At 39.9% G+C, this 22855-nt stretch overlaps 1 protein-coding gene across 7 annotated transcripts in view; it reads right to left on the bottom strand.

The window, feature by feature from the left end:
• The window catches only part of GBF1 (golgi brefeldin A resistant guanine nucleotide exchange factor 1), a 123839-nt gene that overhangs the window by 46803 nt on the left and 54181 nt on the right, over positions 1-22855 (bottom strand). Inside the window, exon 2 of one of the 7 annotated variants that reach the window (XM_070363802.1) lies at positions 4500-4727. The exons of the other annotated variants lie outside the window; for them this stretch is intronic. The gene's annotated coding sequence lies outside the window, so the exon portion shown is untranslated. The remainder of the gene's footprint in view (positions 1-4499; positions 4728-22855) is intronic. 7 annotated transcript variants of the gene reach the window in all.

Raw genomic sequence — 22855 nt, forward strand, 5'->3', positions numbered from 1 at the left:
GTTTCCCCAACAATATCTGTCTCTCTCATTTTATTCCAAATTCACACAATACAAAAGCTGCATTATTCTGGTAAAGTTGCATTCCAGGCCAGAGTGCACAGTTAATGTTTTTTACAGCCCACATGCCTCTTTGTGATGGATGGCCACTTTATAATGAAAACCTTTATGCTCAATCAATTTATAAATAATGAGTCTTCCATTACATGGCATTAAAAACAAACCTCAAATCAGAAAGACTCAGAAATAAACAAGGAATAGGAACAAAAGTGATTGCTGGAAAGACAAGAAGAACTCAATAGAATGCTCTTAATTCCTTCATTCCTAAAGAATACACAGTGCTAAGGAGAATTTGGTATCAAAAAAGGTATTAATTTCAACAAATACTGTTGAAACAACTGAACACTCATATGCAAAAAAAAAAAAAAATTTTTTTTCACCTAAACCTCATGTTACACAAAAATTAACTCAAAATAGATCATAGGGGTAAATGAAAAGCATAAATCTGCATAGTTTTTAGAAAGAGTACTTCAATAGGACACCAAAAACAAAATGCATGAAAGAAAAAACTGGACTTCAATAAAAACAAAATATCTATTCTATGAGAGATACTGTTAAGAGAATGAGAAAACAAGCTACAGATTGGGAGAAAATATTTATAAATAACTGTATAAATTATAATTAAAACTGCAATAAAGGACTTGAATCCAGAATAGACTTAAGTCTTTAAACTCAACAATAGGAAAACAATTCCCATCAAAAAATGGGCAATAGACTTGGACAGACAGATCACCAAATGGTGTTTGATGTCACTGGCCACTGACTGACTGAAGTGACTGAAGTTGCTCAGTCGTGTCCGACTCTGCGGCCCCATGGACTGTAGCCACCAGGCTCCTCCATCCATGGAATTTTCCAGGCAAGAGTACTGGAGTGGGTTGCCATTTCCTTCTCCAGGGGATCTTCACTGGCCATTAGGGAAAGGCAAATTTAACCTACATTGAGATACCACTGCTTACTTACTAGGATGACTTAATAAAAGTACTGAAAATACCAAGCACTAGAGAGGCTGTCGAGAAATCAGAATCCTCATTGCTAGTGGGAATGCAAAATGATATAGGACTCTGGAAAAACAGTTTGGCAGTTTCTTATAAAACCAAACACACACTTATTCTTTCACCCAGAAATCCTACTCCTGGATATTAATCCCAGAGAGATGAAAACCAATGTTCTTTACACAAAAACCTGTACCCAAATGTTTATAGTGGCTCTATGCGTAATTGTCCAAAAATGGAAAAGCCCTGTGTCATTCAGCTAGTGAATGGATAAGCAAATTGTGGTAGAAACATGCAATGGAATACTACTTGGCAGTAAAAAGGGAACAGACTATTGATTTAGGTAGCAGTTTATACAAATCAGCCTGAAAAGGTTATGTACTGTAGGATTCCATTTATATGACCTCTTTGGTAAAACTGTGGTGACAGACTAGATCAGTGGTTCACGGGAGTTGGCGTAGGAGAGAGGGTGTGATCACACAGGAATAACTGAGGGCGTTTTCTGGGGTGATGAGACTGTTCTGTATTCCAACTGATGCAGTGCTTACAGGGATCTATGTGTATGTAAAAACTCATAGGTGTGTGTACTAAAAAAGTCAATTTTACTATAAGATAATTAAAATTTAAAAAAATTTCTTTAAGTACCGAAACAATCTTAACATGCAAATCTCAGCCTAGTTCACACCAAGAACAGCATCCACATGATGCAGCCGAATATCAGGCCCTGCCTTCTAAGATTGAGGTCTGAAGACACTGAGATTAGGTTTAAGGGAATGGCCACCTATGAACACGGACCTGAATTCAGAAAAGCCCTTTCCTCTGTGGAAAGGCTAGACTGGCATGGGGAGCCTATTTCTTCTCTCCCTGGGCTCTTCTAACCAATATTAGAAAAAAAATTGTTACTGGAGCTTGTTCTTTCGAAACCTTCAGCTGAAGCAGCCCTGCAGAGACAGATCACACTTCCATCAATTTCAAGCCTACTGAGAACAGTAGAGAGTACTCTTTGGTACATTAAGTGGGCTTTGGAAGCTCACACCCTAACCTTTTGTTTCTTGCTTTAACCTTTGGCTTCCAAGAATTTGTTCCCTAAGACCTAGGTAAGATAGAGGCATTAAAAATACAGAGAAAGAATTTTACCAGGGCATACTTTATTTTCCATAATATTTGATACATAGGATGCCAAATCCTAACTGGCTAAAGGCCCTTGGCAATATTAACATTACAAAGGGAAATGATTTCTACTGCATTCAGCTTCAAGGAGAAAAGGTAGGGGTAAAAAGCAAGAGTGGGAAGGGGCTTTCATCTGCCACACAGACTAACTACCCCCTGATCAAGAAGCATTTGGGCCACCAAAGGCCCCTCTCCTACATGATGATGCTTGTTTACCTGCGTCAAATGTATCAAGTCACAGCACATACATTATTACCTAGCCATGTCCTGAAAAATTTCTAATCCAGCATCCATTAGATTAGATCTGAATTCTGCTGGCCAAGCCCCAGCCTCTCAGGGGGCTGGCATAAAATAGGGAGGCTGGAGTAGGGTTTCAAACACCTGTTTCAGCTTTTTAAGTGTCCGATTCAGGCCACTGTGCTCTGGCAGCAGGGACCCTGATGATACGGGTTCTCTTCTCCTGCCAAATCCTCAATTTAAAGAGCCTAGCCCCCCAGGGGAGGAAAAGATAGACTGGGGGTTATAGCCACCTTGAAGAAATGTTTCTTTCAAACACATATCTCCCCTATGATCCAGCAATTTCATCCTTAAGTATTTGTCTAAGAGAAACTAGAATATATGTTCATAAATAGACTTGTATAAGAACGTTCATAGCAACCTATTCATGAAGGACAAACACTAGAAACACTCCAAATATCCTTCAATAAGAAAATAAGTAAATTCTCTTATGGTTTACCCATACAACTGCATAGTACTCAGTAAACAGAATGAATCAAAACTAAAAAAAAAAAACTAGTGATATATGCAACAACATGGATGAATTCCAAAAACATTCTAAGTGAAAAGAAGCTAGATACAAAAGAGAATATCTTATGTGATTCCATTTACAGGAAATTCAAAATCAAAACTAAGGTATGCTGCTGCTGCTAAGTTGCTTCAGTCGTGTCCGACTCTGTGTGACCCCAGAGATGGCAGCCCACCAGGCTCCCCTGTCCCTGGGATTCTCCAGGCAAGAACACTGGAGTGGGTTGCCATTTCCTTCTCCAATGCATGAAAGTGAAAAGTGAAAGTGAAGTTGCTCAGTCGTGTCTGACTCTTAGCGACCCCAAGGACTGCAGCCTACCAGGGATCCCAGCCTCCGTCCATGGGATTTTCCAGGCAAGAGTACTGGAGTGGGGTGCCATTGCCTTGGTAATAGAATATAGAAAGTGGTTTTGTGTATGCGCGTGTGGGTTAACTTAAAGGCGGCAGAGGAAACTGGTGTGATGAAAATGTTATATATCTTTTTTTTAAGATGGTTAATGAATGTCTACAACTCTCAAAAAATTATCAACTGAACACCAAAGGTCAGTGTACTTCACTGTATGCTAATTGTATTTCAACTAAAAAAAAAAAGAAGAGAGAACTAGGGGTGCTTGGGATCAGCCTCTCCTATTGGGATTATTTAGGAGAATGAAGACATAGAAGAGAAGAAGCAGATTTGCTTCTCATCACCATTCTGGGAGCAGAGGCTCAACAGCGAGCTGAACTGCCACCTCAGTGCCCCTTGGGCAACCTTTGGGGAAAGAAGAGATTTTCAAGTTGTAACTGATATACCCTTAGTGAGGCCTATGGTTCCCCAAAGGAGTGTCACTGAAATGTCTTCCAGTGTTTACTTGTCTTCCAGTGTTTACTTCTCCATTGATAAAAGTATAATCAGGGTTCAATTTAGAAGTTCACAAAGAAAAAGTTAGGCCCTCACTACTTAAAATTCAGGGACTTGGTGGTCTAGTGGTTAAGAGTCTGCACTTCCACCGCAGAGGGCACAGGTTTAATTCCTGGTTGAAGAACTGATATTCCACAGGCTGAGTGGTGTGGCCAAAAAAAACACATAGTCTTAAAAAATATATTATAACCATAGTAATAGACAAGCAAGTCAGAGCTCTAGTTCTAGAGCCGTCACCACTCTGTCATGAGACCTTATATAAAACATGACCTCTAAGCCACAGTTCCTTCTCAATAAAATGGGCCTGAATGACATTTTTGCTTCACCTTAGCTCTACCACTGTATTATTTTAATACTCTTATTAGTTCATATGACCTCCAGGATCAGATGGGGAAGGCAAGCCTTGTAATCCTTCTCAGCATTGTTATAGATTCATCCTTTAGTTTAATGAGAGCCACCCCCCTCCCCAACCAGAAAGAGTCTGCATTTCATGTGAAATGATTTCACTCCTCTAACACACAGAGTTAGATTCAAAGAAAATAGCTTACAGCTTAGGAATATAAGAAGCTGCTTACATGGCAAACCCAAGGTGGTGCAGCATAAGAGAAGAGTGCTGTGCTGAGTCTCTCAGTCGGGTCCAACTCTTTGCGACCCCATGGGCTGTAGCCCGCCAGGCTTCTGTCCATGGGGATTCTCCAGGCAAGAATACTGGAGTGGGTGGCCATGCCCTCCTCAGGAATCTTCCCAACCCAGGTCTCCCACCTTTCAGGCGGATTCTTTACTGTCTGAGCCACCAGGGAAGTCTATAAAAGAAGAGTAGGTATCCTCAAAATCCAGTGGGAAGACTGGAGAAGAAAACAAACATGTATTGAGTGCCTATTATGTGCTAGGTATGCATTGTACTAGACTCCTTGCATGTATCATTTTGTTTAATCCTTAGGAGAACCCTGGTAAAACAAGTTTTTAATCCCCATTTTACAGATGAAAAATGGAGGTTCAAATAGGTCGAGTAACTGTCAAGACCCTGATGCTGGCAAAGACTGAAGGCAGGAGGAGAAGGGAATGACAGAGGACGAGATGGTTGGATGGCATCACTGACTCAATGGACATGAGTTTGAGCAAGCTCTGGAAGATGGTGAAGGACAAGGAAGCCTGGCGTGCTGCAGTTCATGGGATCACAAAGAGTTGGACATGACTGAGTTACTGAACAACAACAACAAACTTCCAAGACAACCCAATGGTAGAGACGGGATTTGAACCCAGGTCTATTCAGCTCTAAAAGTTACACTTTTCTCCACAACCATTTGGCAGGAAATAAGTTGGAGATCCTATATCTCCAAAGGGCCCTAGCATTTTTGCCTTCTTGTAAATAACTTATTTCACACATGTCATGTAGCTCTTGGCACTATACAGAAGAAAGGGTTAAACCTACTGTTAGGAAGAGGAAATTCCCTGGAAAATTGAAACACATGCTGTGGCTCTGACTAAATTTCACACCCGTTCTGTTGAGCAACATCCATACTGTGTGAGAAAAGATTCCTTCCCCATCACCCCAGCCCCATTCTTTATTCATTCTATCACCTGCTGCCTTCCTTCAGACTAAGCTGAGAGGGAGGAAGGGAGGAAGACTATACATCTTTGCTTAGTGCATATTTAAGCTAGAGGTTAGTACACCCAGGGTAGGAAGAATTACGTGTGAAAAGAGAAAAGGAATGACACTTTCTCATTTCTGCTTGGACCAGCATAGGAGGGAGCTCTTATGATAAGCTACAATGAAGAAAGTGGTTAGACTTCTGCTGGGGAGGAAAAGAGGGGAGGCTGTTCTTTCTGGAGAGTAGGCAGAATTCAGAAGAACAAGGCCAGTGTACACCTGTCCCCTTGTCTGGAATTTCATGCTCAAGTGAACGCTGAATTTCTGTCCATGAGACTTATGCCTCACCCAGGAGAGCAAGTGGGAAGGTGGAAAAAATTTTTTCCTCTCTGCTACCCTCTTCAAACAGATTCTAATTTCCAGTCCCAAATAACAATGAGTCTAGTTATTTGGTACTGGAAGCTGACTGGATGAAAGAAGCTTGTGGGAATTTAAGAGCCTAGGGTAGCTAGTAGCTACTTGGTATAAAAGAAAGGTAAGGACAGGTAATGCCATTATGATAATCTCCAAAGACAGTCCCATACAATGCCACCCCTCACATGGCTTCCTCCCATCAAGAGGTTCCCCTTGAATCTGGTCTGTGACTGCGTTGACAGATATAATGCAGGGGAAGGGACAATCTGGGACTTCAGTGCCCAGGCACTAAAAAGGCTTTGAAGCTTCTATTTCTTTCATTTTGGCAATCTGAACTGCCATGTACAAATTCTAAGCTACTCTATGAGAGGTCATGAGGGAAAGCCCTGGAGACTGAAGCATCACATCAAAAGAAGCCACATGGCACCAGACATCTAAGCCACAGTCATAGCTGAATGCAACTTCAAGAAAGATCCTAAATGAAAGCATTAGAAGAACTGCCCAGCTGAGCCCTAGTCAACCCATGGAATTGTGAGATATAATAAAATGGTTGTGCTTTAAGCCATGAACTTTTCGAGTGGTTTGTTAGGTAGCAACAGATAACTGAAACAGCTAGCTTTTGTTAAAAATGAAGCTAGTATTCTTTTGTCCTGGGCATATAACATAAACTCTATTGCATAAACAAGGAAAATCGACCCAATTTTAGTTAAAAAGAATTTATATTGGGGGGGAATCTCATTCCATTAGCAATTGAAGATTTAAAAAAAAATCTTAGAATAAACAAGAAATTTATGGTACATAAATGGGGGAAAGAAGAACCTACAAATTTTACTAGAGTTACAAACGAAGTCTTGAATAAATGCAGAAGCAAAAACATGTTTCAGGACAGGGAGGCAAACATATATTATAAAGATGTAAAGTCTCCTCATATTAATTGACATTTTAAAATCAAAATCCCAATTGGAATTTTTAAAAGAACTTGAGTAAGTGACCCTGTACTTCATGTGCAAGAATAACCAGATAATGATAGCCAGAATATTTTTTTTAAAAACTGATGCTGGGAGGGATTGGAGGCAGGAGGAAAAGGGGATGACAGAGGATGAGATAGTTGGATGGCATCACCGACTCGACGGACATGAGTCTGAGTGAACTCCGGGAGTTGGTGATGGACAGGGAGGCCTGGCGTGCTGCGATTCATAGGGTTGCAAAGAGTCGGACACAACTGAGCGACTGAACTGAACTGAATGAAAGTTTGTAGTAGTATCATTTTAAAATGAGTTACAAAACTATAACAAATAAGCACGTATAATACTAGCAGAAGAACAAGTAGAATAATATGTAATATATGATAAAAGAAAATTCAATAAATGGTGCTGTAACACATGGTTAATTATTAGGGAGTAAAAGTTATATTCCCGCTTCATTTCACTTGACAAAATAAATTCTATGTGATTAAAAGAAGATAATAATTACCTTCTTTGTTTGTGAATAATAATTCACTCAACAAATATTTATGAGCACCAACTGTGTAGCAGTTACTGGGATGGATAATAGAAATATAGTGGTGAACAATGCAATGCAATCCTTTCCTATGTAGTAGAAGAGAAAGACATTAGGGCTCACATAAGTGCTAAAAGTGTTCAAGAGTTAAATGTAAAAACTGAAACATATTAACAGGTGAAATAAAGTGACCTGAGATGAAGGAAAAGTAGTTATAAGATTCATCAACATATGCTTAGCAGAAGAAAAGGAAACGGAAGTAGAGCTGAAAAGGCTGAATACCAGGGTCCTTCAGAGGGAAGCACCAGTGAGAAACAAGTTCTGAAATGGAAGCATCAGGTGGAGGGTGAGAAAAAAGAAGAAAATAAAATGGATGAGGAGGAAATCATTGAAGAACTAACATAAGATCATCTCCCAATCAAATAATAATGATTTTCCTAGATCAGAAGGACCCTCACTAAGAACGTAGCACAATGACTAGAAAGGGGCATCAAGTGTTTACATCACGTGTTTTAGAATACTGAAACAAAGAGATTGCAAAAAAACTTCCAGTTCAAACACAAAGGACTGAGAATCCGTGGTATCAGACTACTCAAGAGCAACACTGGAAATGAAGAGACAAAGAAGCAAAGCCACCACATTCTGAAAGAAAATAATTTCCAAACTAGGATTCTATATCCTGTCAAATCTTCACTCAAGAGCAGTGCAGAATACAAATAGTTTCAGATATACAGTCTAAAATAACTTATATAGCAGGTGTCTTTTCCTAGGAGCCTTTGGAGGATTTTCAACCCAAATTGAGAGAGTAAAACAAAAAGGAAATGGACATGGAATCCAGGAAAAAGGAGTCCCGAGAAAAGTGAAGGGAAGTTTCAGGATGACAGCTGTACCTCATGCCTAGACAGCAACCGATGCAGAATGGAAGAAGAGGCTAGCAGGCACTGATAAAGATTCTCCAAGCAGAGAGAAAAATGGAGTACAAGATAAAAATGGAAGAGACAAGAATGGAGTTTGATCATGTGGGAAAACAATATTCAGAGTTAAAAACTGTATTGTAGAGCTTGAGAAGAAATAGTAACACTAACATAGAAAATTAAGTATATTTTTCAAAAGGGAGTAATATCTGACTTATAGTAAATAGTACTTAAGATCTTAATAAGGTAAAGACTGAATATTGATTTAGCCAACTGGAAAGAGAACTATTATATATTGGGAGGATGGAGGGAAGGAAAATAGGTATCAAGTAGCACTGCAGAAGTGCTATATTTCTACATCTAGGAGTAGGAAGTCAACAGATAGTGGTTCAAATGTTTAAAATCTATTTTTAAAAAAAAGTTGTGTTGTTCAGTCATGTCTGACTCTTTGTGACCCCAGGGACTACAGCACGCCAGGCTTCCCTGTCCTTCACTATCTCCCTATCTTTGAGTTTGCTCAAATTCATCTCCATCGAGTTGGTGATGCTACCTTAACCATCTTACCCTCTGCTGCCCTCTTTTCCTTTCCCCTTCAATCTTTCTCAGCATCAGGACCCTTCCAATGACTCAGCTCTTTGCATCAGGTGGCCAAAGTACTGAAGCTTCAGCATCAGACCCTCCAATGAATATTCAGGGCTGACTAAATTCATTTAGTATTTACTGGTTTGATCTCCTTGCAGTCCATGGGACTCTCAAGAATCTTCTCTAGCACCAAAGTCTGAAAGCATCAATTCTTCGGTGCTTAACCTTCTTTATGGTCCAATTCTCACATCCATACAAGAATACTGGAAAAACCACAGCTTTGACTATATGGACCTTTGATGGCAAAATGATGTCTCTGCTTTTTAATATGTTGTCTAGGATAGCCCAGTTGGTAAAGAATCTGCCTGCAATGCAGAAGACCCCAGTTCAATTCCTGGGTCTGGAAGATCTGCTGGTGAAGGGACAGGCTACCCATTCTAGGGTCACAAAGAGTCGGACACAACTGAACAACTTTCACTTTCATGCTGTCTAGGTTTGTCAATAGCTTTCCTTCCAAGGAGCAACTGTCTTAATTTTACAGCTGCAGTCACCATCCACAGTGGTTCTGGAGCCCAAGAAAAGAAAATTTGTCACTGCTTCCATTTTTTCCCCTTCTATTTCCCATGAAGTGATGGGACCAGATGCCATGATCTTAGTTTTTGAATGCTGAGTTGTAAGCCAGCTTTCTCACTCTTCTCTTTCAACCTCATCAAGGGGCTCTTTAGTTCCGCTTCACTTTCTGCCATTAGAGTGGTATCATCTGCATATCTGAAGTTGCTGATAATTCTCCCAGCAATTTTGATTCCAGCTTGTGATTCATTCAGCCCAGCATTTCGCATGATGTGCTCTGTATATAATTTAAATAAACAGGGTGACAATATACAGCCTTGTCATACTCCTTTCCCAATTTTGAACCAGTTGTTGTTCCATGTAAGGTTCTAACTGTTATTTCTAGATCCACATACAGGTTTCTCAGATAAGGTGGTCAGGTATTCCCACCTCTTTAAGAGTTTTCCACAGTTTGTTGTGATCCACAAAGTCAAAGGCTTTAGGATAATCAATGAAGGAGAATTAGATGTTTTCTGGAATTCCCTTGTTTTCTCTTTTTCTGGATTCTCTTGCTTTCTCTAAGCAGGTCATGTCCTAACTTAAACTATAGTCAAAGAACAAAGAGCCTCTCAACAGTATGATCTAAACACAGAGGTAACTGACAAGAGACTATTGTCCTCATTTGGATATGAATTAGTATGTCACACTGAAATCAAGTGGATAAAAAGAATAGCAAAGAAAACTGAATACAAGCAATAAAGAGAATTACCACTGCTCACCTTGCAATAAAAGTAGGAAGCACCATTACTACCATGATGTATTAAGATGCCTATTCTGGGTCAGTTCTTATCCATTGGTTCAGGGTACACAGATCTGAGGGCTTCTCACATGACTGAGTGACTAACACATAGATACACACACACACAGAGGTCTCCACTTTGATGGCAGTAACAAAACCAAGATCTTCCCAAGAGTTCAGGCCTGGCTCTATCATTACTCACTTTCTCGATTTCAGCAAAAATAACTACCTTTAATTTCTTGCTCCCAGAATTAATCTATCCCTTCTTGGTACTTCTAGAATGCTGTTGCTTTAGTATATAGAGCATATTCTGGCTTGTGGGGGAAAAAAAAGGAAAGGTGAAACATGTTAGTAGCTTCAGTTGTGTCTGACTCTTTGCGACGCTATGGACCACAGCCTGCCAGGCTCCTCTGTCTGTGGAATTCTCCAGGCAAGAATACTGGAGTGGGTAGCCATTCCCTTTTCCAGCGGACCTTGGACTTGACTCAGAGAACAAATCCAGGTCTCCTGCATTGCAGGCAGATTCTTTACCATGTGAAGTACCATTATGGAATAGCTAATTATAGTCTGTAAGCTCCTGGAAGGCAAAGAGGGTTCATGAAGATAGTAGTGCTCAATCAATGCTTTTCAGTTTAAAAAGGTCACAGGGACATACTAACGAAATCCATATCCCAATTTTCCTATAAAAGATTTCTTGTCATTTCCAGGAAAAATTGGTGAAAAGTAAGGTTTATAAGGAATAGGGCAGCACCTGAACAGAAGGTCCCTCCATATGTGACCAGTGGCTGTTGGCCAAGAGTGAGAGTTCAGAGAAGTAACATTTCTGAGAACAGCCTGCCAATGGAGATGGAAAGCAGTTAAACTCTGAGGTGGCTGTATTGGGAAGGGAGATGGGAGAGAGGCCATTTTGTGCTCTTTGGGGAAAATGTTAATGAGAGGTTTCACAAATGTCAGACTTGCCTGATTAAACGAAGCCAGCAAGGTAGATGTTTTTCATATTAATGCCATCTTTGCTAAAAGAGCAAAAGGGGAAAGAAAAGGAGGTTTGAGAATGGAAAATGATAAACTTAAAATTATTTACAGAAGAAATTATGCTTCTAAGTTGGGCAAGGATATAAAAGAAGAACTGTTATCTGGCAGGTATTGCTGCTCCACATCCTTGCCCCTTTCAAAAAGAAAAATGTAAACCCTGAGGCCAGGAGAGAAGATAGATCACTGTGCCCTATGCCCTGCCCAGGGTGTCTAATAATGAAGAACTCAAAGAATCTAAGCAAGTTAAGGCACAGTTAAGCTTTATCTGAATAATTACTCTTAAAACTTAAAGGAGAAAAAGTACAGGAAGAAAGTCAATAAAATAATTGATATGTTTAAGGGACTTTTTCCTCCTTAGTTTGGGCCTGCATCTAGAGTTTGCAGAATTTCTGTCACTTAAATTAAAGGCTAGGGATGGGCAAGTGCTGTTGATTAGAGAGCTCAGCCTTCTTTTACTCCCATTCCTCCCCAGCCCAGCCTGCAATTGTGTCCCAATCAACCAGCATTAATACAGATACACAGAGGTATTTATTTGCTGCTGATTCTGCCTGGCTGTATTCAGGCTAGATCTCCATGTGTATTTAATAAATCACAGTAGTTAGGTGGACAGGATTAGTTCCAAGTCACCTAATGACTATATCATGAACTGCAGCATTAAAGGGATTAATATTAATCTGAGTCATTGCAATTCAGTGGGAAGGCCAGTCTGTCGTCCAACAGGAGCTCCGGCCGGCAAGAAATCCCCAACAAGACCAGGAAGATTAATGAGGGCTTCTACATTCTGCCTGCAAATCTTCACCTACCAGGGTGTGGGGTAGTGAATCCCAGCCCAGACGAGCTCATAAATAACCCACAATATCACAAGTATTTGGGGCAGCTGTGCCCCAGCAAAGCAGGGCCAGCTAGCCCTCTCCATCTTCTCCTCCTGTAACCTATACCATCGAGATGGCACAAGAATTTTACAGGCCCACACAGCAGCCGGTTTTGTTTTCTTTCATGTAAGGGCCCACACCTCGTAAATCACATTCTTATTTCAGGAAAGGAATAGTACTAACTGCAGTCTGGTCTTGGGTATACGCAGAAGAACATGTAGTGTCACCTCCCTGAAGTTGGGAACATAACCTGGCCCCCACAATACAAGGAGCCTGCTTTCAAGTCATGAAATGTTCCATCTGCCCAGCAGCACAATTATTCTTTATTAGCATTCACAGTATTGCTACCCTTGCACGGGACTCTGGAGTGCATATTCAGAACTATTTTTCCTTGTCCTGTCAAAGTGAACACTCACTGTCCACAAGACACTACAGGAACCAGCATTTCCTTGTGCCTTGGCCCTAATTTCACCACCAGGAGACCACAAAGATGAGCCTAGCCAAGTCTCAGATCTCTATAGGACAGGCAAATCCTTGCTTTCAGTGGCTTAGAAAGCAAACTAATGGTGCCAATGTGAGATGCAGACAGAGAAAGCAACAGGGCAAAATTAAACTCAATTCACTGGAAACCAATTTCTTCTTCAGTGACTGACTCTACAGGCACTTGAGGAAAACACCTGGAGCCAAATTTCATGAGCAGAATTCTTTCTGTAGGAGAAACCAAACTGAAACAGCTGTTTCCACCTTGTAGCATCACAGTTTCACAGTTTGGGAACACTCAAAGTATGGGTTTACTGCAACCAAAGACCCTTGAAACTGCACAGACAACAGTGGATCAGCTGCCAAGATTCCCCTGCAATGGATGAGATTGCTAACTATAATAGTTAGGCACCAACAAAGGTTACTGAACTAAAAGCGAAACTTCAAAAGCATTAAAATAAAAGAGAACTGAAGGCCTGGTGCCAGGTTATCCAAAGTTTATAAATGTTTGCTAAGCAACATAAGCATAGAGCTGATATGGCTGCAACTGGGAAGGGAAGAGACCCATTAAGTGCATTATGCCTCAAACCCACAGCAGAATGGGGACAGAGAGAGATTTAATTATTTTCTAAGTTTGTTAACATTCCACCATTCTTATAGGAGATATGTCTAAAATGGAGCCCACTCAAGCTTCATTCAGTAAAGGAGGAGCTTAGAGAACTGTTAAGGTAGGTCTCTGTTTTCTAGTTAAGGTGGAAAGGAAGAAAACTCTTTATTTGTTGGGAAAATGCTCTGATAAGCTAGGGAACCTATAAATTCTCCGTTTCACTGGAGTTCAACTTTGAGGAAATACACAGGGTGCAGGAATGACTGGTTCTACAGCCAACAAAGGCAGTTCACCTGAGTGGGAACCAAATAAAATTATGCCCATATCCACAGTTCATGTTTTCCTGACAGCTTCATTAGCATGAAGTTCTGAAGGGATTGATCAAGTTAAGTGACAGGGACTTTCTCATCATTCTTACTAAACCAAAACTCAAAAGCTTTCATCAGACATTAAAGCTTTGTTCTCCACAAGAGAGATACAAAGGAAGGGAAGCATGAGATAATCTTGGAGAAAAAGATGGGTACAGCAACTTTTCTTGATAGTTGCAAAAGGCTCAATTCTCTCTCCACCTATATTCCCTGTACCATTTCTTCACCTTCCAATCTCTTGACTAAAGCCCCTCTCCTGGTTCTAAAAAAAATTAACTACCCAGCACATGGAGTCCGAAACCTTTTCTTCATAGCCAAGTCAGCTCAAATTAAGGCTCAAGTCAGTGGCCTCAGGACAACTAGGGACACTAATCAAAAGCAGGACCATGCTAAGATGGGGTGTATATACCACAACAATCTGCTTACAGCTTCAGCTCCAATACAGAATGATTAGGAGTATTTATAGGACTTAAGAGCTGCTCTGTCTCTTGCCAGACATTCCTGTCCTTCTAATAAGTAAGTCCTCAAATTATCAGAGGAAAGATGCTCCCAAGACATAAGGAATCTGTGTTACCTAAGTCTATGGGAAAGGGACTTCTGTAAGCACCAGGAAGCTTTCTTTCCTCAAAACACTCTCTAAAGGAGAATGCCCTGCACAATGCTGAGTCCCCAGGCCATCATGTACACAGGAATAGGGCCATCCAGCGGGATGCATCAGGCTCCAGGAATGCTGAAGTCTACATATTTGCCATTCAGCACCAAAATGGCTTTTCAAGTTCAATCAGCTATAAATGTTGCTTTGTTTTAATTTTCCACTGAACTTCCTGGAACCTATTATCCAACTGTCAGGGATGTATATTTAGCAAGAGCAACATGGCCTCTTTGCCACTGCCCCACTGCTCTTGTCACCTCTAATAAACAGAAAATCAATCCCTTCCTCAACCCCACACAAACCTCTGTGGCTTGGGGCTGCTAAAGAATAGTCTTGGTGTAGAAGCCACAGGCTGACCAAGCCCTCATACTTACCTAAAAATCTGAAAATCCCAAAATCTCTTCTAGGTTAATACCACTGCAATATTTTCTAACAGTCCCAGAAAAAAAAAAAACACTCTAGTGCTTATAATCATAAAAGTACAAACATGCAGGCATGCCTCTATTCTAGGGAATACCAAAAGTAAAAATGAGGTACCTAACAGAGACCAGAAATCTAATACTGATTAATAGAAATATCAACCAATACAGGCACAGCAGATTCAATGCTAATATAACATATATCATATTTAATAGAAAAGATTTGAAAACCAAATCAAGGCTAAGAAGAATAAGCAGGGCAGATACACGATTTCGATTTCATCTCAGGGTGCAAGTTTGAAAATATAACTTCCTCTTGGTCAATAGAATATCAGTATAACTTTTTCAACTCTGTCAAGATGCTTCTGCCTTTCTGAGCTACTGACACTTTTTACTCTGACAACAAATAGTAAGAACAGACCAGACCTGAGTGAGAAACACATGTGCCCTACCACTTTTCCAATTCATCACTTCTACCAACTACTAATCCACTTAAATCCCACACCTATCCACACAACCTACTTCCAGTTTCACGATATCCAACACAGCTCTTTAAGCCCAATAGAAAAGATGAAGCTACATATATTTAAAATACAGGTGGCCATATTCTCTTAAATTATGCAATGTAAACCAAGAATCATAAAATGAGATTTTTTGAAAACACAGAAACTCAGAATAAATTGAAACTAGAATTGAAGGCAATTTCTAGGACTAATTGAGCATCACTATATTAGCTTCTGACTAAAGCCTGATGACAGCAGATCTAGAATAGGGAGAAAATTCAGGAGAACAAAATATACCTTGCCTTTCATTCCACAATTAATAATGAATAGAGTTCCAGACACACACACACACACAAAATCATAACTAGAAGACCAAAAATCCTCAAAAAAAAAAAAAAAAGGCAGCCTAATCTGAACAAATACAGTGGACAAGATATCTTACCAGTCTTGGAAGATAAATAAGCAAGTATCATATTTACAAACAAAGATATTGAGCCAAAAGTAAGAAAAGTCATAAACTGAGCTGCCCAGAGAGAAAAAGCAAGCTTCACACTAAACAACTTCTGGAGCCTGACGCTGACAGAGGGAAAAAATTAGTATTATAAGGGTCAACAGAACACAATGTATTCTGTGTTCCATATAATTGTTCTTGTTGTTCAGTTGCTCAGTTGTGTCTGACTTTTTGCGAGCCCATGACTGTAGCACGGTAGGCTTTCCTATTCTTCACCATCTGCCGGAGATTGCTCCAACTCATGTCCATTGAGTTGGCGATGCCATCCAACCATCTCATCCTCTGTCGTCCCCTTCTCCTCCTGCCTTCAATCTTTCCCAGCATCAGGGTCTTTTCTAATGAGTCAGTTCTTCACATCACTGGCCAAAGTATTGGAGCTTCAGCTTCAGCATCAGTCCCTCCAACGAATATTCAGGGTTGATTTCCTTTAGGATTGACTGGTTTGATCTCCTTGCAGTCCAAGGGACTCTCAAGACTCTTCTCCAATACTGCAGTTTGGGTATTCAGCACTCAGTCTTTTTTATGGTTCAACTCTCACATCCATATACGACTACTGGAAAAACCATAGCTTTGATTATACAGATCTTTGTTGGCAAAGTAATGTCCCTGCTTTTTAATACACTGTCTCGGTTTGTCACAGCTTTTCTTCCAAGGAGTGTTCCATATAATACTGACCAAAAATCAGTATTATAAGAGTAGACCTCTTCTTGCCATTTCATTTTAGTCATATTTCCCCAAAGACCTTCTTATTAGTATTGATGACCAAAATAGCATCCATAAATTTAATACTTACTATCTCAACTATTTAAAAATGGCTCTAAAGATCCAAGATTCATCATAATTAATAACTTTTCTGAGACAAAAGTTTGAATTCTGCTTTAAGTAATTTGTAACAGTTAATTATTTAGCTAGTAAGTGAGACTGGCTAACAGCTCAGCATCTACAAACTTAAGCCCTCCCTCCCCCTTTAAGAAAACTTTTCAATTAAAGTACATAACATCATTAAGTACACAGCTCAATGAATTTTCACAAACTTAATTACCTAAGTAACCAGCACCCAGATGAACATAATCAGGACCCAGAAGCCACTATCATCACTTCTTCCATTCACAATGATTCCAAAGGTAGCCATTATCTTGACTTCTAATACCACTGACTGCTCTGCAACCAAACAAAATCTGGTTTGCTCTGCAAACCAAAGTAAAAGCTTTTAATATATAAATGGTATTGTGTAGTATGAAATCCTTTGTGTTTGGCTTCTTTTGCTCAATATTACATTGGAAAAATTCATCTGTGTTGCTGTATGTTGTAGTTCACTAATTCTCCTTGCTGTATAATATTTCTTTGTAAGACTATACCACACATATATCACTCATCCATTTTGTTTATTATGGACATCTGGGTAGCTTTCCCCTCTTTTTTGTCTTCTATGAATAGTGCTGCTATAAGTATTCTTGTACACATCTTTTGGTGAACACATGTATGAATTTCTATTGGGTATAGCTCTAGAAGGCAGGAGGAGAAGAGGACAACAGAGGATGAGATGGCTGAATGGCATCACTGACTCAATGGACATGAGTTTGAGCAAGCTCTGGGAGTTGGTGATGGACAGGGAAGCCTGGTGTGCTGCAGTCCATGGAGTAGCAAAGAGTCAGACACAATTAAGCAATTGAACTGAACTGAAACCTCTAGAAATGGGGCTTCCCAGGTGGCACTAATGGTAAAGAATCTCTCTGCCAATGCAGGAGATGTAAGAGACATGGGTTCAATCCCTGGGTTGGGAAGATCCCCTGAAGGAGGAAATAGCAACCCACTCCAGTTTTCTTGCCTGGAGATTCCCACGGACAGAGGAGCCTGGTAGACTACAGTCCATGGGGTTGCAAAGAGTCTGACATGACAGAAACGACTTAGCACAGCACAGCATATACTTCTAGAAATAAAACTGTTGGCTCAACAGAGTATGGGTATATCAACTCATTTCAGTTGTTCTGCTCTATGTGTAGTAGTAGTCCACAGTGCCTCTGAATTTCTCTAATGACTAATGAAGTTGAATATCTATTCTTATGTTTACTGACTATTCAGATATACTCTTTTGTGAAGTGTCTGTTCAAGTCTTTAGCCCATTTTTCTGTTGCAAAATCTGCCTTCTTCTTATTGATTTATACAAGTTCTTATAGAGACTTTTTTATTTGCTAGTTTTGGTGATTTGTAAATATCGCTAGAAATATTCCTTTCAAAAATCAATTTACTGTATTTCATACATGTCTCTCATTCTCTGGAGAAAACTCAACTGCAACGAAACTCATATTCCAATTTTTAGCGAGTGGTTCCAACCTCTGATTTTATCATCCTGAGGCCCCTGGAATCTAAGAATAGCAGGAAGCACTAAAGTGCCAGGTCCCAATAAGAGCTGCAAATCATCTTCCAATATAACAGGGACAAAGTGTGGGGAAAGAGGAACCAGAAAGCAATATTTTTCCTGGGATGGAAGCCCCTACAGCACACAGACCTGATTAGTAAACGGAAATTCTAGATAGCCTCTGAATAGAATCCTTTTCCACCTTTCAAATAATTTACAGCTTAATGTCAGCTAAACTTAGTAACTTCTCCCATTTGTCCATGGCAAGGAGATCATTGGCTGGCTTTCCATGGTCATTACAGGCCTTCTCATAGATCCCTGAAATATGATGTGCCCATCAAAATGTCAGCACTTACCTGCTGCCCACCCTCAGGACACATGATCCAACTCTCAGGTCAGTGACTGATAACATGAGGAAATAAGACTAGCTTTAGACCTGATTCAAAAACAGACACCTGGTAGTTTCTATGTTCTTGATAATATAACTTAATAATGACAATGATGGCCAACTCCTTGACTACATCAAGAATTATCTAAAGTGACAGTCCCACTAGAGCAATCACGTTAGGGTGAAGAGGCAGCATTAATAAATAGGAGTATCCAAGCAACAGAACAGCAGTAATTCTGCTGATGAAAAAACTCCTGTACTCAGAAACCTTCGATAATTTCCCACTTCTAACTGAATTAAGAAGAAGCATAGGATTTTAGAGCTGTAAGGAAATAAGCACTCAACCAGCCCATTTTCTATCCCATTATGTGTGTGTATACATGTGTAATGAAAGTGAAGTCAACAGAGATTAACTCACCCAAGATCACACACAAAATTATGACAAAGCCCAGTCTATATCTCAAGTATTCAGACTGCCAGTTAAGTTCTTTTCACCACCTAATGGCCTTCCTCAGTTGGCAGTTAAGGCCCTCCATAACATGAATCCAACCTACCTAACATCCTTCTCTCCCAATGGATTCCTTGCTTTTTCCAAACCTTGGATTGTCCTACCTCCATCTTTCTGGCAGGAAAGGTCTATTACTCTTTACTTGGGCTTCCCTGATGGCTCAAGAGGGAAAGAATCTGCTTGCAATGCAGGAAACCTGGGTTTGATCCCTAGGTCAGGAAGATCCTCTGGAGAAGGGAACGGCTCTCACTCTAGTATTCTTGCCTGGAGAATTCCATGGAGAGAGGAGCCTGGTGGGCTACAGTCCATGAGGTCACAAAGAGTTGGACACAAGTAATACTTTCATTGTCAAGGACAGTACGTGATACTCATAAAACTTGGTTATTTTTGTATCGCACAAAGCACCCTAAAGTGTCTGGTATACAGAAGACATTCAATAAAAATATATTGAAATGACTCTTCAGGAGAGAAACACAGTTGAAAGGACATCAACTTCTACAGCTGAGAGAGAAATATTGTCCAGAATTAGAAGTGGTACCTCTTAATACTATTTCACCAAGGTGACACTTCCTCAGGCACGTGGAACCAAGAATGCAAACTTATAGAGAAAAGGAAGTTTTAACACCAGAGTCAGTGTTAAGGGATCAGAGGAGCATTCCATCATTTTACAGGTGAAAGAAAATGAAGCACAAAAAGTTAAAGTTATAATGCCCAAGTTTATGGAGGTTTGTGGGTGTTCACTGGAAGGACTGATGCTGAGGCTGAAACTCCAATACTTTGGCCACCTCATGCGAAGAGCTGACTCACTGGAAAAGACCCTGATGCTGGGAGGGATTGGGGGCAGGAGGAGAAGGGGACAACAGAGGATGAGATGGCTGGATGGCATCACCAACTCGATACACATGAGTTTGGGTGAACTCCGGGAGTTGGTGATGGACAGGGAGGCCTGGCGTGCTGTGATTCATGGGGTCGCAAAGAGCTGGACATGACTGAGCAACTGAACTGAACTGAACTCCCTTTGAGATTCCAATGAGATATGAATCTTCTCCCCAGAAATGTGTGTGTGTGCGTGTCATGCACATGTGTGCATATATACAAGTCTGCATATATTTTCAGGAGTTCTATTAATGTCCTAAATTCCATTCCAAGACCCCAGATCAGAATGTCTGATCTCAATCCTTTTTGAATAAACTTCTTATATAAAACTTACAAATTTACTAATAGCCACACAAGGTAGAACTTTTTCTTATACTTAATTCTAATTTGAAGATTATGTTCCTGAATTCTAATATTCCAAAACTTAGAAGTCCCTTCTTCATTTTACTTTCTCTAAATTTTTTTCATATATATATGAAAATGGAACCACAAATGGTATTTAAGGTATTGACATGCTATATTTTTGTCTTTAAAATCCTGCAGGATGAGGCCCACCATTGTAAGGACCTTTTTGGCTATAGAGCAAATAAGAAGCCAGTGTATTCAGAGAGCAGTCTACATTCCCCTTCTGGGTCAGAAGATAGACTACAAAAGGTCAATGAATCTTAAATATAGTTTAGATTTCCCCATAAGTATATACTGGCTTAAACTTAAGTCTCATGTACCATTTTTCTGTTTGAATACATTTTTATAGTTATTATTCCTATTAGAACTCAATTTTACATGAAGATGGAGACCTCATTACATTTAAAGATAGTAGCTTTGGAATAAAAAGGACCAAGAATCAAGTTTCAATTCTGGTGTAACCATAGCAAACTTCTCTAAGCCTCAGTTTCCATAACCATAAAATGGAGACTTGAAAAACCACATTGGCTCAGCTTGAGAATTAAATGAAATAATATATATAAATATCAATAACCTCAGCTATGCTGATGACACCACCCTTATGGCAGAAAGCAAAAAGGAACTAAAGAGCCTCTTGATGAAAGCGAAAGAGGAGAGTGAAAAAGCTGGCTTAAACTCAACATTCAGAAAACTAAGATCATGGCATCCAGTTGCATCATTTCATGACAAATAGATGGGGAAACAACAGAAACAGTGACAGACTTTATTTTCTTGGGCTCCAAAATCACTGCAGATGGTAACTGCAGCCATCAAATTAAAAAACGCTTGCTCCTTGGAAGCTCCTTAGAAAAGCTATGACCAACCTAGACAGCATATTAAAAAGCAGAGACGTTACTTTGCTGGCAAAGGTCCATCTATGGACCATCTATGGTCCATATGACATACGGTCCATATGGTCCATATGACAAAGGTCCATCTATGTCAGCAGGTCCATAGATGGACCTTTTCCAGTGGTCATGTATGAATGTGAGAGTTGGACCATAAAGAAGGCTGAGTGCTGAAGAATTGATGCTTTTGAATTGTGATATTGGAGAAGACTCTTGAGAGTCCCTTGGACTGCAAGGAAATCAAACCAGTCAATCCTAAAGGAAATCAGTCCTGAATATTCATTGGAGGGACTGATGCTGAAGCTGAAGCTCCAATACTTTGGCCACCTGATGCAAAGACTGACTTATTAGAAAAGACCCTGATGCTCAGAAAGACTGAAGGCAGGAGAAGGGGATGACAGAGGATGAGACAGTTGGATGGCATCACTGACTCAATGAACATGAGTTTGAGTAAGCTCCGGGAGATGGTGAAGGACAGGGAAGCCTGGTGTGCTGCAGTCCATGGAGTCGCAGAGTCAGACACAACTGAGCAACTGAATACATACAAAAATACAAAAACAAAAAATGTATATAAAGTACTCAGATAAGAATAGCTAAGATAATTTTGGAAAAAGTTAGGTCCTGAAAGGGTATTCACCCTGCATATTAAGAAGTATCATAAACAATAACAACATATTACTGACAGAATTCAGAGAGCTTAGTAGAGTGTTGGACTAAATGATCATTAGGGTCCTCTACAATTTTAATGCCACAGCTTAGCCTGGGGAAAACCCTGAGGCTGCATAATATAAGCTGCCTTAATATATGACAGGAGGAGGCTTAGAGACACCATAACAATGGTGTTTGTCCCCACTCAGGTATAGTAGTGTCCATACTGAAACACCCTAAGTTATTCTGAAGCAATATAGTCATCAAGATTACCTAAGATCTCAGGGAAGCTATGTAAGCCTTTTCTAGGAGAAATCTGTACAGATATCATTCATTTTTACCAGGGTTGTTTATTGTCAATTGATTTTTTTAAAGTTAGACTTTATTTTGGGGGGGGCAGTTTTAGGTTTGCAGCAAAACTGAGAAAGAAGTTGAGAGTTTCTATATATCCTCTGCCCCACTTATTCACAGCCTACCCAACAATCAACATCCCCCACCAGAGTGGTACATTTGTTACAATGAAACTGCAATGACACATCATTATCACCCAAAGTCCATATTTTACATTAGGGTTCACTTTTTTTTTTCCTGTACTAGAAGGCATTTTTTTAATTTTATTTTTTTAAATTGCTTATTGTGAACTGGGGTATCGCCGATTAACAATGTTGTGCTAGTTCCAGGTGAACAGTGAAGGAACTTGGTCATACATATACATGTATATATTCTCATTAGGGTTCACACTTGGTGTTGTACCTTCAATGGGTTATGAAAAATGTATAATGACATGTATCCACCATTATAGTATTATACAGAGCAGTTTTCACTGCCCTAAAAATGGTCTGTGTTCCACCTGTTTCACCTGTGTTCCCTCCTCCCTAACTCTTGGCAACCCCTGATCTTTTCACTATCTCCACAGATTTGTATGGTCTGTTGATTTTGACAAGGATGCCAACACAATTCAGTGGGTAAAGACTAGTCTTTTTAATAAATGACGCTGGGACAACTAGATATCCATATATAAAAAAATGAAGTTGGACCCCTACCTCACACCATATACAAAGAATGGA

The sequence above is a fragment of the Bos mutus genome, chromosome 26 (genome assembly GCF_027580195.1).
Source record: "Bos mutus isolate GX-2022 chromosome 26, NWIPB_WYAK_1.1, whole genome shotgun sequence".
Lineage (NCBI taxonomy): Eukaryota > Metazoa > Chordata > Mammalia > Artiodactyla > Bovidae > Bos > Bos mutus.